This window comes from Triticum dicoccoides, chromosome 2B (genome assembly GCF_002162155.2).
Source record: "Triticum dicoccoides isolate Atlit2015 ecotype Zavitan chromosome 2B, WEW_v2.0, whole genome shotgun sequence".
Classification (NCBI taxonomy): domain Eukaryota; kingdom Viridiplantae; phylum Streptophyta; class Magnoliopsida; order Poales; family Poaceae; genus Triticum; species Triticum dicoccoides.
The window spans coordinates 314,137,847-314,152,468 of NC_041383.1; the positions used below are offsets into that span (position 1 = coordinate 314,137,847).

At 42.0% G+C, this 14,622-nt stretch overlaps 1 long non-coding RNA gene across 1 annotated transcript; it reads left to right on the forward strand.

The window, feature by feature from the left end:
* The first annotated feature begins 131 nt into the window (after window positions 1-131).
* LOC119363598 lies at window positions 132-3,481 on the forward strand. The gene is made up of 2 exons (XR_005174104.1): window positions 132-437; window positions 3,229-3,481. It is a non-coding gene; the product is annotated as an uncharacterized LOC119363598 (long non-coding RNA).
* The last annotated feature ends 11,141 nt before the right edge of the window (window positions 3,482-14,622 follow it).

Here is a 14,622-nt window from a genome sequence, read left to right on the forward strand (position 1 = left end):
GCTCGAGCGCCGCACAGGAACCATCCATCTGTCGTAAGATCGTGACACGTGGAGAGGTGGACTGACCAAGCGGACAGAAACGAGACGCCGTTTTGTTGCCACTTCCCCTTGGAAATTTGGGGAGACGCGCCCAGCTTTTTTCCAGTCCCCTAGTTCCCCTTCCCCACTCCCTCTCTCTGCCCGGCGACAAGAGGGAGAGAGAAATCCACAAATCCCTCACCCATAGAGCTTCACGACGAGCGTAGCTAGGGTGACGAATTAAGCAGCGGAGAAGGTAACGAACCAGCGGAGCGGCGGAGGCGGGAGGATTCCAGCAATTTCGACGGGATAGGAGTCGCGCGCGTGGACGGAAGGAGAAGGAAGTGAGCGAAGATGGTGGCTTGCACGAGGCGACGGACGACCGGAGACGAGTGATCCTGCTCCATCAACGGTTTGAGGTCAGTTTCTTCGACATTTTTTCGCTCGCACATTGCGTGGTTAGTGGGGTTTCTTCGCCGACGCCTCGTCGTCATCAAGGGCCACAGGAGGACGCGAGGAATGGCGGTGGATGTAGACCACGAAGCAAATCATTTTCATAGTGGTGTATTTTCAGTTCGTAGGCTATTCGGGGGTAGTTGGATTTTCACCAGAGGATCCCGGGCGGTTGGGGTGGTGGTGCTCAAGAGTTTTTCACGAGGGACTGCGGCAGCCTTTTCTCTGCATCAGTTTCTGAATAGAACCACATAGATTCCAGGACATGGGCAACAACAATTAGAGAGAGTCTTTTTAGGCAATCAGAGAGAGATAAGCAGGCAAAAACACTAGATAATGTTTTGCCATGTTTTATCTGTGTTCGTAAGCAATACTGTGTGTTTTTGTAGGCAAAATAATGCATAAATGCTCACCATTTTTTTATCTGTGTTTCTTAGGCAATCCAATGTGTTTTTGTAGGCAACCAGAGAAAGATAAGTAGGCAAAAAATGCACAAATATTCGCCATGTGTTCGTAGGCAACACCAATGTGTTTTTTGAGAGATAAGTAGGAAAAAAAATGCATAAGATGTGTTCATAGGCAATCCCGTAGGCAATATCATGTGTTTTTGTGTTTCATCAGCTCACAACACATTAAGGACAATAAAACTGAGCCTAAATCGAGCTCTCTCAGGCCCCCAATGATTTTGGCCATTAGATTTTGCGTTTGAACCATATCTTGTCATCAGATCTGTGTTTCTGCGCCGATTTACCGCGATTGGGCTGGCTGTCCTTATAGGCCGCTACTCTGGGGACTTTTTTGAAGGCTTGTCATTGAGTGGGCTTATTGGTCCATTTATCTATCTAACTCAGGAAGCCACCACTGCGCAGCAATCGGTGAATGTCTAAAAAATGCAGCGATCGGTGCTTCATTAGCCCATTTATCATCTGCATCCATCCGACACGCGGGTGAGGAGAGGACTGAGGAATTGAGGAGCCAAGGCGATGCTAGATCTAGAGCTAGAGGGGATGATGTTGACGCGACGCACGCAAGGGAACTGGCGGTCGAGGGGATCCAGCGGACTCGAGCCACAGGACGCGAGTGAGGTAACCGGCGGTCCAGGGGATCCAGTCGACGCAAGGGATCCAGCGCTCGAGGGCATCAACCATAGGCGCTGGATGCAGGTGAATCGAACGCCGGTCGATCCAGCCGGTCCGGGCGATCCGCCTACGAGGAAGAGACGAACCCGTAGTCAACTTCATGGTGTACTTCAGCGCCAACAATGCATGCTTGCCTGACCACTTGCAGGCGCACCAGGACAAGCCCCTCGAGGATACGGGCGTATGAGGTCTTGCCTTGATATGATTTCGGTGCCTTTAGTCAACTTTCTGGCCCCACGGTAGATTTTACCCACTACATGGTTCAATGGTTGGTGTTCAGATCTAGGTCTTTTGCATGTTTAATTAGATAAATTGGTTGAAGGTAAAAAATGGCGGCTGATGTGCCGATCCTTTCCGCTGCCGAGGGGTATAGGTACTTCTATATATGCTTCCTCACCGGCCACTCTTTGTTAACCCTCTCCACTCTCTGCAACAAAACATCTTTCAGCATGATGCTCGGGGAGGTTTTCTCCTTTCAGTTCATGTATATGATTCATTGTTGTGCCAAGCAATTGCATTATCCTCATATCCTCTCATACCAAGAATTCTACATAGAGGTGGTGTTCATGCTGGCTGTACTCAACTGATTTTGGCACATCTTGGAGCTTGGTGCTGGGAATTTTTTGTTCGGCAATTCATAATCTGAAATGGCTTTTGGACATGTAAATACTCCACGCCTTATACTTACACATTTTACCATCCATGTTTTTTGCTGCATGATTAATTCCAGTGTTATTTATTGTTGTTATAGGGAACAAATTAATTAGAAAACTATATTAGAATGTGTAAAAAACATAGTCATGTTGTCGTATAGGGAGGCGAAGCCTCAACATCTTCTGCTTCTATCCATAAGCAAGCAAAAGCCTAACATCCTATGGATAATTCCTTTCTTACTTCAATTAAATAAAATATTGTTGATACACTTTGGATGCTGCTCTATGGGGTCATGATGCAACAAGCTTTGATGCTCCTACTATTTACAACACTAGCTTGTCAAAGGTCCTTATAATTTTGCTTGAGTAAACTTAACGAAAAGATACCGCAGTATGTCCTTCGTGTGATCTATCATATAACCATTTCCTCATGCAATCAATTAATTTGACTTCTTTTTGTCGAGCAACATACTACCTACATATTCTGCAACCCACAACACTATCAAGTACGGACAAGCTGGTTGCATATTAGCACTGATATCTTGGAGATGGAGAGTGATGCATCTCGAAGGCCTGATGTTGTTCTGCAAAAATATCAGTCGACATTTCATAAATACATAGGTTGAATGGCACTGCTAACAGGAGCACTGAATAGCAGTCCTCATTTCCTATTAATACTTAGCAGTGTAGAACTATAGATGATGTTCATCATAAGGATTAAGTGTTTCAAATTACTACTTTGTTTTCTGGTTCTCAACTGCCAACCAATACATCAGTGGGTCCTCATTAATTTTACTCTGTTTTAATATATCCCTGAATCCTTAATCATCAATGTGACTACCTTTCTCCTACACTAAGGTATAAGTGCAAGTCTTAGCTACTGTCAGATTGTTCCTTTCAGAAATAGTGTGTGCTTCAGCTTTTTAATTACATTAAATTAATGTCCTTTATCATGTTGTTACTAGACTGTACCAGTCGGGATTGAACTGCAGAACATGTCAACAGCTCTGCTTGCCTAAGTTGTCAATGGCGCCATCGAGGTTTGCTAATCTTTATATGGTACAGTAAATTTCTTTTGCTTAGTTCTTTCGTGCACTTTCCTTTCAACTTGTTTTGTGCTGACTCACGTAAGTGTAGTTATGATTTGTGTGTTGTGCAAACAGTTGATCAGGTTCACGAATGTCAACCTTATTGGGGTAATTTAATGGATTATATCTCTTTCTGCTTGTATTGTTATTTTAATTGGAGTAAGGAAGGAGCTTTCTCAAACTTTGGACTTCTCCACGGATCAAAAATTATACTAAGATGCCATTGGGAATCCCTATATTTTTTCTTATCAAAGCTTGTATTCAGTTGTCATCATTATATAAAGCTGCTCCGATCTGCATTCTTAGAACTTTCTCTATTTTTCTCCTGTTGTTCTACATAGATATATATATATATATGCTTATACAAGTTTGGACTTGCTACCTTCTATCTCGCAGCATTTTATTCGACTGAAGGCTTTGAATGGTTGTGTGGTAATTAATTTCAATCCCATGTCTCATGGAACTCCTTGGTCAATATTTTTAATTTTCTGTTCTTTCCAGTTTGTTATTGCAATTCATAGTTGAAAGGGATCGAGAAGAGGTGTCTAGAGGGGGGTGATTAGACACTAAAAGTACCAAAAGTTACAGTTTTTAACTTCTTTAAGTTTAAGTGGGGTTTAGGCACAAGTTTAACAATCACAACACATATCAAGCAAGTATGCAAAGAGTATATGAGCAGCGGAAAGTCAAGCATGCAACTTGCAAGAATGTAAAGGGAAGGGTTTGGAGGATTCAAACGCAATTTGAAGACACAGTGATTTTTGAGCCGTGGTTCCGATAGGTGGTGCTATCGTACATCCACGTTGATGGAGACTTCAACCCACGAAGGGTAACGGTTGCGCAAGTCCACGGAGGGATCCACCCACGAAGGGTCTACAAAGAAGCAACCTTGTCTATCCCATCATGGTCGTCACCCCACGAAGGACTTGCCTCACTAGCGGTAGATCTTCACGAAGTAGGCGACCTCGTTGCCCTTACAAACTCCTTGGTTCAACTCCACAATCTTGTCGGAGGCTCCCAAGTGACACCTAGCCAATCTAGGAGACACCACTCTCCAAGAAGTAACAAATGGTGTGTTGATGATGAACTCCTTGCTCTTGTGCTTCAAATGATAGTCTCCCCAACACTCAAGTCTCTCTCACAGGATTTGGATTTGGTGGAAAGAAGGTTTGAGTGGAAAACAACTTGGGGAAGGCTAGAAATCAAGATTCATATGGTAGGAATGGAATATCTTAGCCTCAACACATGAGTAGGTGGTTCTCTCTCAGAAAATGTATGCTGGAAGTGTAGGTTCATTCTGATGGCTCTCTCCACGAATGAAGAGTGGGTGGAGGGGTATATATAGCCTCCACGAAATCTAACCGTTACACACAACTTGCCAAACCTGGTGGGACCGAATTGGTAAACTCGGTCAGACCGATTCAGCAAATCTAGTGACCGTTAGGATTTTCGGTGGGACCGACATGCAACTCGGTAGGATCGATATGGTTAGGGTTAGGGCATAACGCAATCTCGGTGAGACCGATTACACAAACTCGGTGGAACCGATTTTGGTAATAATCTAACTAGAGAGTTGGTCAGGCAAACTCGGTTTGACCAATTACACAAACTCGGTAGGACCGATTTTGGTAATGAGTTAACCAGAGAGTTTGCATTGTAATCTCGGTAGTACCGATTGCTCAAACTCGGTGAGACCGATTTTGGTAATGGACATACACAGAGAGACTACAGGCCCATCTCGGTGAGACTGAGATCCCTATCGGTGAGACCGGTTTGCCTAGGGTTTGTGGCAGTGACTATGATATCTGAACTCGGTGGCGGCGGATAGAAAGAATCGGTGGGGCCGAGTTAGACTTTTGGTTTAGGACATGTGTGAATGTGAGAAGGTAGTTGGAGGCTTTGGAGCATATAACTAAGCACTTGAGCAAGCAAGCCATTAAGCAACACCTCATCCCCTCTTGATAGTATTGCCTTTTCTTATAGACTCAATGTGATCTTGGATCACTAAAATAGAAAATGCAGAGTCTTGATCTTGGAGCTTGAGCCAATCCTTTGTCCTTAGCATCTTGAGGGGTTCCACATCCTTTAGTCCATGCCACTCCAGTGTTGAACTTGTCTGAAACATACTAGGTAAAAGTGTTAGTCCAACAAGAGATATGTTGACATTAATTACCAAAATCATCCAAGGAGCACTTGTGCTTTCAATCTCCCCCTTTTTGGTAATTGATGACAACATACATCAAAGCTTTAGATAAAGTTATAGAGAATAACAAGTAAAGCTTTGGAAATACATGTAACAAGCATATGCTCCCCCTACATGTATGCAATCATGTGAATATGAAGTATAGAAACATGTGAATGCATAAACATGACAGAGTAAGCAATGTGTTACATGTATCTTGGCTATATGCATCAGAGCAAATGATGTGAATATGGGAAATGTACCTTCATGCTCATGAGTCCTTCTTGCAAACAATATGTACATCAGCAAGAATTTCTCATACACATGATTGTGATGCATATACTTACCTTGTGGTCTTGAGTTGGCTTAGGATGGAATGAACCTGTGAAAATAAGGTAGACAACACAAATGCACTTACTAGCCAAAGCAAACAGAAAGAAATCACAAGAGTACCAAAACTGGGATGACATGTATAGAGTGAGTACTAAGTACCACATTTGATATAGACATGTCCCCAAAGATAAAGATGTGCAATGAATTTAAAGAATTTCTTTTCCTTAGATGTCTTGCTCCCCCTGAATCTAGCATGGGATACTAGGAGAAGATAGGGAATAGAAAATCAGAGCAAAATGCAAAATCAGAGCTCAGAGAAACAAATGAACAGAGCTAATGCAAATAAGCACATATTAACATGTCTTTCCCCTCAAGAAGACATGTGGCATCTCTCCTCTTGAACACCAAGCATTTGGGATCCTTGAAGATTACTCTCTTCTTGAGTATTCTCTCCCCCTGGAGATATCTCTCTCCCCCTGTTGAAGTGATAATGTTTGATGTGATCTCTTTCTCCCCCTTTGACATCAATTTCCAAGAAGGGCCTTCTGGAATTTGTCGTGAATCAGTTTGGTCCTTGAATCAGAGCACAAAGCAATGATAAAAATGTGATGCTTGTAGAGGACAATATTCATTGAGTGGAGCTGGATCAAAAATAAAGCAGGAATAAATGGCAAAATGTTTTTCCTGTAGTGAAATCGGTGGCACCGAGTGGTATGCTTCGGTTGCACCGAAAGGATTCGGTTGGACCAAAAGCATCAAACCGGTGAGACCGAGTTTGTCGCAGAGAAAACACTTGTCACCTCAGCTCACTATACAAGTAAGATCTCACAAGGATTTGCAAGGAATTAACAGAAAGATTTGCAATGAATTGGATGCAGGGAATGCAGAACAAATAGAAAAGAAAAGAAATCTAGATGAATTTTTTTTGAAAGGGAAAACAATTATGCATGAGACAAATGCAAGAGCACAGAAAAGAACACAAAAGAACTTCATCTAGAGATAGTCGGCGACAAAGTCACCTATGTTAGAGTATATTGACTTAGGAGTCAAGTGAGATCACTTGATCATAGGTCATACTCATCGTTTAAGCTCAAAAATGGGGTTATCATTTTTCGTTTAAGCATCTTGATGTATTCACATCTTGTCGAGTTGCTTTGACTCAGGACTTGGAGTAAAGCTTCTCTAAGATGGAATAACATACCTTGGGTGGTGGTGTTGATTATGTAGTTGAACTTGTGTTGGTTGCTCAAGGTTGATGTAGCTCATTAAGAGTTGGGAGCACCACTTGAAATTTGAGTTCATCTACCTACATGGGTTAGTTCTTGCAAGGAAGAGCACTCGTGTATCCAAAATGACAATCATGAAACTCAACATAGAATTTATTAAAAGATATGTTTGAATGGTTCCGTGCTTCTTTCTCGTCAACCACCATTGTGTAGAGACTTGGTGATGTGGAGATTGCTCAAGATGTGAGTGAGTTGCAATCTCATAGAGTTAGATTCATCCAAGTACCTACAAGGGTTAGATAACATGCAAGATGCAAATATATCCAAGACATAAGAGTTTCATCATAAGAGAAATATTAAGGATTAGTCATAAGCTCATGTCTTGCATGTATCCAATGGAGTTACTACTCCAAGTTTGAAGCATCAATGATGTTCAATTCTCCTCTTAACCTGCAAAACACTCTCTCATCAAGTGGTTTAGTAAATATATCCGCTAATTGCTTTTCAGTGCGAACATGCTTAAGATTAATGTCACCCTTAGCAACATGATCTCGAATGAAATGATGACGAACTTCAATATGCTTAGTTCGAGAGTGTTGCACGGGATTATGAGCAATCTTGATAGCACTCTCATTGTCACAAAGTAATGGAACATGTTTCACATATATCCCATAATCTTTAAGAGTTTGGGTCATCCAAAGTAATTGAGCATAACACAAACCAACGGCAATGTATTCCGCTTCGGCAGTGGATAAGGATACCGAGTTTTGTTTCTTGGAAGACCAAGACACAAGAGATCTACCAAGAAATTGAAAAGTACCCGAAGTGGACTTTCTATCAACCTTGTCACCGGCATAGTCCGAGTCGGAGTAGCCAACAAGATCGAAAGAGGCCCTCTTAGGATACCAAATGCCAAAATTTGGTGTATGGATTAAGTATCTCACTATCCTTTTCATGGCCTTAAGATGACATTCTTTAGGAGCAGCATGATATCGGGACGTGAAGCACATAGATATAACAATGAACCAATCATAGAGCGATAAACCTTTTGATCGACCGGTTCACCATCTTTGGTCAAATCAAGATGTCCACTAGTAGGCATGGGTGTAGTCATACCTTTGCATTCTTGCATATTGAACTTCTTGAATAAGTCCTTGGTGTACTTCGTTTGAGAGACAAAGGTACCTTCCTTAGTTTGCTTGATTTGCAAACCAAGAAAGAATTTGAGTTCACTCATCATAGACATCTCAAACTTCTCCGACATTAGCTTTCCAAACTTTTCACTAAAATGAGGGTTAGTAGAACCAAATATAATATCATGAACATAGATTTCGCACACAAATAGTTCTCCATTAACCCTTTTAGTAAAAAGAGTAGAATCTATTTTTCCAATTTCAAAGCCTTTTTCAATAAGGAACTTGGTTAAGCATTTATACCACGCTCTAGGGGCTTGTTTAAGACCGTAAAGAGCTTTGTGTAGTTTGTAAACATGATCAGGTTTCTTAGGATTAACAAATCCGGGAGGTTGTTTAACATAAACTTCCTCCTCTATTTCACCATTTAGAAAAGCACTTTTAATGTCCATTTGGTACAAGGTGATATCATGGTGATTAGCATAGGCAAGTAAGATGCGAATGGACGCAAGTCTAGCAACGGGAGCATAAGTCTCACCATAGTCCATACCTTCGACTTGTGTGTAGCCTTGGGCGACGAGACGTGCTTTGTTGTGAACTACTTGTCCATCTTCATCTTGCTTGTTGCGAAACACCCATTTGGTACCGATGATGTTGTGGTTGTTGTCGGGCTTCTCAACCAATGTCCAAACTTGATTTCTCTCAAAGTTGTATAGCTCTTCATGCATGGCGTTTATCCAATCCGGATCTTCCAATGCTTCTTCTACCTTCATTGGTTCAATGCTAGAGATGAATGAATAGTGTTCACAAAAGTTAGCTAAACGAGTCTTAGAGCGAGTGATTCTCCCGGTTTGGATATCATTGTAGATTTGCTCGACAGGATGATCTTTAGCAATTCTTGCTCGAACTCGTGTCAGCTTTTGCTTGGGTCTTGGTTGAACATCTTCTTCATCTTGTTCTTCTTCATTGTTGGCGTTGTCGTTCTCTTGTCGTGGTGGAGAAGGAGGTTGTTGACGTTCGTCTTGATGCGCTTCCTCATTTCCTTCATCCTGGTGTGTCCCACTTGCGGATGCTTCCGTATCAATTCTTGGTTCACCTTGTCGTGAGGTAGAAGCTTCCACTTGAACGGACGAGGTACTCTCCTTCACCTCCATTGGACGAATCTTGCCAATAGACAAGTCTTGGATTGCTTCCGAAGGATCTTTGTCTCCTACATTAATTGGCAATTGCTCTACTTGCGAGCCGTTAGATTCATCAAACTTCACATCTACCGTTTCTTCAACCTTTCGGGTGAAATTGTTGTAGACACGGTATGTGTGAGAGTTTGAGTCATAACCAAGTAGGAAACCTTCATGAGACTTAGGAGCAAATTTAGAACGATGATGCTTATCAAGAATGTAGCACTTTGAGCCGAATACTCGAAAGTATCCAACTTGGGGTTTGTTACCAGTGAGGAGATCGTATGCCGTCTTTCCAAGTAGCCTGTGAAGATACAAGCGATTTGTTGCATGACAAGCTGTCTCAACCGCTTCCGCCCAAAAGTGCTTCGGCGTCTTGTACTCATCAAGCATCATTCTCACCATTTTGATGAGCGTCCGGTTCTTCCTCTCAACAACTCCATTTTGTTGAGGTGTGTACGTAGCCGACAAGTCGTGTGAAATCCCTTCTTCGTCAAGAAAGGTGTCCACATTTGCGTTCTTGAACTCCGTTCCATTGTCGTTGCGAACCTTCTTGATCTTCACTTCAAATTGATTTTGGGCCTTCCTAGCGAAGTTTTTGAAGATCTTTTGAACCTGCGATTTATCATCGAGAAAGAACACCCACGTAAATCTTGAAAAATCATCAACTATAACTAGACCAAAAGAACTTTCACCGAGACTCTTGTAGGCGTTGGGACCAAAGAGATCCATGTGAAATAGTTTGAGTGGCCTTCTTGTGGTCATGATATTCTTCACGGGATGCCCCCCTTCAACCTGTTTACCTGCCTGACAAATGCTGCAAAGTCTATCCTTATCAAATATGACATCGTTAACGCCAAGGATATGATTTCCCTTAATAAGCTTGTCAAGGTTTCGCATACCAACATGACCTAATCGTCTATGCCATAACCAACCTTTAGAGGATTTAGCAATAAAGCAAGTTCTAGGTTGAGCCTTTTTAGTGAAATCAACAATGTATAGATCACCTCTACGCACACTGGTAAAGACCATTTTATGATTATCTCTACGAAACACTTGGCAATCTACTTCAGTAAATAGGACATTGAAACCGAAATCAGCAAGTCTAGATACTGAAAGTAAGTTGTAGCCAAGAGATTCAACGAGCATGACATTTTGTGTGGAGCTGTCATGTGATATGGCCACCTTACCGAGGCCAACCACCTTACCCTTTGAGTTGTCACCGAAAGTGACATACTTTCGAGGACCATCGTTTTCAGCAAGCTCCCAAAACATGTCTTTATCTCTGGTCATGTGATTGGTACATCCACTATCAAGAACCCATTCATTTCCTCCTGCCATATATCCCCAAAGATTTGCCATAAGACCAAAGTGTCTCATTGCATCATGAAGATCGAAGTCACTATCATCATTCTCATCATAGTATCCATGTTCAACATCGTCGGGTAATTCGTTAGAGTGATTTTGACAATGATCTTGTTTATGAATTTTTATAGCTTCGAAAATAATATCACTAATAATTCGAACATCTCCTTTGGCACGCATAAGGTTTGTAAGCTCAAATAGACAATCACCAAACATAGGATCACTAGAATTCATCTTACTCAAGGCAATAGACTTATGGAGAATTTCATCTAGTTTTTTCAAGGAATAATTTGGAAAGCGTTCCTCAAGAAATTTCCATATAGTGTAGGCACACTTAAGAGTAGGCAAACATCCTATCAAGTTTCTAGGCAGGCCTCTAATGATAAGTTCGGCAGTTCTAAGATTGTGGATCATGTCAATTGACTCATCAAGGGTAGGATGCATAGGATCAACATGAGGTGCACAAGGGCTAGCAATGTACTTGTTCAAATGATATTGATTGAAAATCACAAGCATCTCATTTTTCCACTCATGAAAGTACTCTCCATCAAGTATAGGTACTCTATGTCTAAGACTCCCAATAGTAGACTCATCCATCTTCCTCCAATGGTGTTTAGACCAAAGCAATGGAGACCAAAGCTCTGATACCAATTGAAAGGGATCGAGAAGAGGTGTCTAGAGGGGGGGGGGTGATTAGACACTAAGTACCAAAAGTTGCAGTTTTTAACTTCTTTAAGTTTAAGTGGAGTTTAGGCACAAGTTTAACAATCACAACACATATCAAGCAAGTATGCAAAGAGTATATGAGCAGCGGAAAGTCAAGCATGCAACTTGCAAGAATGTAAAGGGAAGGGTTTGGAGGATTCAAACACAATTTGGAGACACGGTGATTTTTGAGCCGTGGTTCCGATAGGTGGTGCTATCGTACATCCACGTTGATGGAGACTTCAACCCACGAAGGGTAATGGTTGCGCAAGTCCACGGAGGGCTCCACCCACGAAGGGTCCACGAAGAAGCCACCTTGTCTATCCCACCATGGCCGTCGCCCACGAAGGACTTGCCTCACTAGCGGTAGATTTTCACGAAGTAGGCGATCTCCTTGCCCTTACAAACTCCTTGGTTCAACTCCACAATCTTGTCGGAGGCTCCCAAGTGACACCTAGCCAATCTAGGAGACACCACTCTCCAAGAAGTAACAAATGGTGTGTTGATGATGAACTCCTTGCTCTTGTGCTTCAAATGATAGTCTCCCCAACACTCAAGTCTCTCTTACAGGATTTGGATTTGGTGGAAAGAAGGTTTGAGTGGAAAGCAACTTGGGGAAGGCTAGAGATCAAGATTCATATGGTAGGAATGGAATATCTTGGCCTCAACACATGAGTAGGTGGTTCTCTCTCAGAAAATGTATGCTGGAAGTGTAGGTTCTTTCTGATGGCTCTCTCCACGAATGAAGAGTGGGTGGAGGGGTATATATAGCCTCCACACAAAATCTAACCATTACACACAACTTGCCAAACTCGATGGGACCGAATTGGTAAACTCGGTCAGACCGATTTAGCAAATCTAGTGACCGTTAGGATTTTCGGTGGGACCGACATGCAACTCGGTAGGACCGATATGGTTAGGGTTAGGGCATAACGTGATCTCGGTGAGACCGATTACACAAACTCGGTGGGACCGATTTTGGTAATAAGCTAACCAGAGAGTTGGTCAGGCAAACTCGGTTTGACCGATTACACAAACTCGGTAGGACCGATTTTGGTAATGAGTTAACCAGAGAGTTTGCATTGTAATCTCGGTAGTACCGATTGCTCAAACTCGGTGAGACCGATTTTGGTAATGGACATACACAGAGAGATTACAACCCCATCTCGGTGAGACTGAGATCCCTATCGGTGAGACCGATTTGCCTAGGCTTTGTGGCAGTGGCTATGATATCTGAACTCGGTGGCACCGGATAGAAAGAACCGGTGGGGCCGAGTTAGACTTTTGGTTTAGTACATGTGTGGATGTGAGAAGGTAGTTGAAGGCTTTGGAGCATATAACTAAGCACTTGAGCAAGCAAGCCATTAAGCAACACCTCATCCCCTCTTGATAGTATTGACTTTTCTTATAGACTCAATGTGATCTTGGATCACTAAAATAGAAAATGTAGAGTCTTGATCTTGGAGCTTGAGCCAATCCTTTGTCCTTAGCATCTTGAAGGGGTTCCACATCCTTTAGTCCATGCCACTCCATTGTTGAACTTGTCTGAAACATACTAGGTAAAAGTGTTAGTCCAACAAGAGATATGTTGATATTAATTACCAAAATCATCCAGGGAGCACTTGTGCTTTCAATAGTTCATTTTCCTAGACCTCCTGCGTTTTCACAATCACTATCTTTTATGAACTTGGTAGTGAAACATGAAAATTAAGCAACCACTGTGAAATAGCAATTGACATTTGTCCAGAGCATTGTAGAAAATCATGTTCACGAAACTAATTTCCCCCCACTTTCTACATGCGGCCGCGTTCTTAGAGCTTCTTATTTGTCTCTTTGCAAATGGTTTGAGCCTGTTTGGTTGCTGCCTTATGCAGGTGTAGCAAGCATGTCGATTCTCAAAGCAGGTTACTAATTCCTTGCCTTGCTTTCTTGTATCATTCTTTCTCATTATTGAACTTTTGACATGGTAGTGTCTTCCCTTTGCTACCTATGACCAGGTACAAGATCGTGTTTACATAATGGGTTCTATAGCTATTCATGATATTAGTGTTCCATTACTGTCATATATATAATGATAATCCCATGCATATTCCTATCATCATATCGTCAAATAGAAGGGCGCAGCAACACCCGCCATCAATGATCTAGTTTTCAGTAGAAAAATACAAGCAGGGGCAAAATACCCACATATATCTTTTCTTGCCATGGATTTTGTGCCTTTTTAGGTTGTAAGATATGTGAGAAAACTACAAATAGTTTTGGCATGGCATGGCATGGAAGCACTAGTTGTGGTTCTAGTAGTAGTAGCAGATTTCAGAGATGGCACTAACCTCTGCCATTTTCCTTTTGGTTAGCAACTAAAACCATGCGTCATACATGGCACACATTGTAGCAGGTAGTCAGGATGAGGAAGTTTTACTATGTAGCATATACACTATTTTTTCAGTACAAACTGAGGAAATCCCCTAACGAGAACAGATTATGAACTAACTCTTGATAACCCACAAGTATAGGGGATTGCAATAATTTTTGAGGGTAGAGTATAAAACCCAAATTTATTGATTCAACACAAGGGGAGCCAAAGAATATTTGCAAGTATTAGCAGGTGAGTTGTCAATTCAACCACACCTGGAGATTAATTATCTGCAGCAAAGTGATCATTAGCAAAGTCGTATGGTAGTTTTGATAGTAGTAGCAACAACAATAGTAACAGTCACAGTGATAGCAATGGTTTTGTAGCAAGTGCAATAGTGATAGTAGCAATAGTAACTTAGCAAGAACAATATGAGAGAAATTTGTAGGCATTGGATATGTGAATTCGTTGGATGATATTCATCACATAACAGTCATAACCTAGGGCGATACGACACTAGCTCCAGTTCACAAATATAATGTAGGCATGTCTTCCGTAAATAGTCATACGTGCTTACGGAAAGAACTTGCATGACATATTTTGTTCTACCCTCCCGTGGCAGCGGGGTCCTATCAGAAACTAAGGGATATTAAGGCCTCCTTTTAACAGAAAACTGGAACAAAGCATTAACACACGGTGAATAGATGAACTCCTCAAACTACGGTCATCACCGGGAAGTGTCCTAACTTCTGTCACCCTGGGTTTGCCGGATCATAACACGTAGTAGGTGACTATA